Source organism: Triticum dicoccoides, chromosome 2B, assembly GCF_002162155.2.
Source record: "Triticum dicoccoides isolate Atlit2015 ecotype Zavitan chromosome 2B, WEW_v2.0, whole genome shotgun sequence".
Lineage (NCBI taxonomy): Eukaryota > Viridiplantae > Streptophyta > Magnoliopsida > Poales > Poaceae > Triticum > Triticum dicoccoides.
Window position 1 is genome coordinate 338,797,788 of NC_041383.1, and position 2,844 is coordinate 338,800,631.

The window sequence follows — 2,844 nt, forward strand, 5'->3', positions numbered from 1 at the left end:
TAGGAAAGAGCATGGCAGCCCACATCACCATGGGACGTATTGGAGAAGTTTACCACAAGGAGCTTAAGGATATTATCTACCAGATTTGTGGGCGCCGAGATGAGCAATGGGAGATGATCAACACTAGGAAGGACAGATCAATTGCAGCTTTCATCCAGAAGTTAAAACTAGCACATTCGACGCCAGGAGAACCAGATGTGCGCAGGCATGATGGATCTAAAGAAGGCCATGACCAAGATCACAGAACTGGAGAAAGAACTCAAGTCTACACGCGATGGATATGAGGAGGAAATAGCAACGCTAGTAGAGAAGAATGATGATCTGAAGAAGAAGCTAAGAGTGTTTATGGGATTTCCCGCAACTGGAGAATATGAAGATTGCACTTGTCCAGAGAACTACATCATCATCGACTACACCGACTCGGACCGAGACAATAGTGATGATGACTATGTTGATGAAGCTGGAGCAGATATCATGGAGTCTTCATCGGAGCAGTTTTTCTAGTAGACCACCATAATAGTAGTAGTATTTTCCCCATAGTTTGAGCACTTTTGTAATGATAGATAGACTGTTGTATGCCTTTGCTTGATTTAATGAAGTGTTTTGATTGCAATTTGTCTCATGTGCATATGGGTAGTGTTTTACCTCTAGACCTCATTCTATTCTGTATTCTCATCTTTTCTAAACCCCCAGATGCCTCCGAGACGCGACAATGGATTTGCTTTCCCACTGTAGCTCACTCAGTTGATCCAACAGCAGAATGCCTTGATGCAGTTGTTAGTCTAGAATCAGAAACAGGGGAACAACAACAACAACAACCCACCACCACCACCACCTGTGGATCACTTAACCCGTTTTCTTAGGCTGAATCCGCCGGTGTTCTCAAGTAGCACCGAGCCGATTGTTGTAGATGATTGGCTTCGCAAGACAGCAAGGGAGTTGACCACTGCAGGATGCACAGATACGGAGAAGGTGCAATTTGCCGCACATCAGCTTGAAGGACCCGCAACATCATGGTGGGAGAATTTCACAGCCACCTATCCAATAGACACTATCACATGGGATCAGTTTCAGCAGGCTTTCCGTACTGCCCATGTTTCAGGAGCAATGGCCATGAAGAAGCGTGTGTTTCACAACTTACGCCAGGGAGGACGTACAGTTGGTCAGTATGTGGATGACTTTAGTAAGCTAGCACGTTATGCCCCAGATGACGTTGCTACGGATGCAGCTAAGCAAGAGAAGTTTCTAGAAGGACTGAATGATGAGCTAAGCATGCAGTTGATGGTAGCAAGTTTCAATAACTCCCAAGAGTTGGTAGATAGAGCTCTCATGATTGAAGGGAAGCAGCAGCAGATTGAGAACCGCAAGAGGAAGTATGGACAAGGGAAGTACAATTCTGGAGCTCAGCAGAAGCCATGTTTTACCCCGAAATCGGGAGGACAGTTCCAGCATACCCATGGAGGTGGTAGCTCACACAACCATAATGGTTCCAAGAATGGTAACAGGAATGGAGGAAGCAATGGCCAGAAACATAGCAATCCCTCAACACCAGCCAAGAGAGATCTGAGTCAAGTCACTTGCTTTAAGTGCCAAAAGACCGGACATTACGCCAATGAATGTCCTGTAGGCCAGAATGGAAATGGCAATGGAATCTCTGGGAAGAAGCCAAACCCTTTCAACAGAGGATAGATGAACCACGTTAGCGTGGAGGAGGTTGAAGCCCAGCCCGATGTAGTAATAGGTAATTTTTTGGTTAAGTCATTTACTGCACTTGTTCTTTTTGATACTGGTGCATCACATTCATACATATCAAGGGGATTTGTGGATAAGTATAAACTGCCAACCCAAGCCCTTAGGTCAGCCATGTTAGTAACCTCGCCTGGTGTGACTATGGTGTGATCGGTTACCATTAAGGATTGGTAACTACGTGTTTCCCTCGGACCTAATAGTATTGGAATCACAACGATTGGATGTGATATTAGGCATGGATTGGTTATTGAAGTATGGAGGGAACATTGAATGCGCCAGTAAGACGATTTTGCTTACAACGCCAGAAGGAAAGAGGATCAAGTATGTATCCCGGCATGAGCCAAAGAGGATGCACGTAAATTCCTTATCAGGAGTTGTGTAGGAGGAAGTACCAGTGGTGAAGGATTTTCCTAATGTATTTCCAGAAGAGTTGCCAGGCATGCCACCAGATAGAGACATAGAGTTTTTGATTGATCTTTTGCCAGGCACATGACCAATATCTAATAGACCGTACCGGATGCCCGCTAAGGATTTGGAGGAAATTAAGAAGCAGATTAAGGAGTTACTGGATAAAGGTTATATTCACGCAAGTTCTTCGCCTTGGGGATCACCAGTACTTCTAGTGGAGAAGAAGGATGGATCGTTGAGGATGGCTGTTGATTATCGAGGATTGAATGCAGTAACAATCAAGAACAAGTACCCACTACCGATGATCAATGATCTGTTTGACCGATTGCAAGGAGCAAAGGTATTTTCCAAGATCGATTTGCGATCAGGATACCATCAGTTGAAGATTCGAGAGCAGGATATACCTAGGACTGCTTTTACCACCAGGTATGGGCTGTACGAGTATACCGTTATGTCATTTGGTCTGACTAACGCACCTGCCTATTTCATGAACATGATGAACAAGGTATTTATGGAGTTTCTAGATAAGTTCGTCGTGGTGTTCATTGATGATATTTTAGTCTACTCGAAGAACGAAGAAGAGCATAAGGAGCATTTGCGTTTGGTACTTGAGAAGCTCAGAGAACATCAGTTATATGCCAAGTTCAGCAAATGTGAATTTTGGTTGAAGGAAGTTGGATTCCTCGG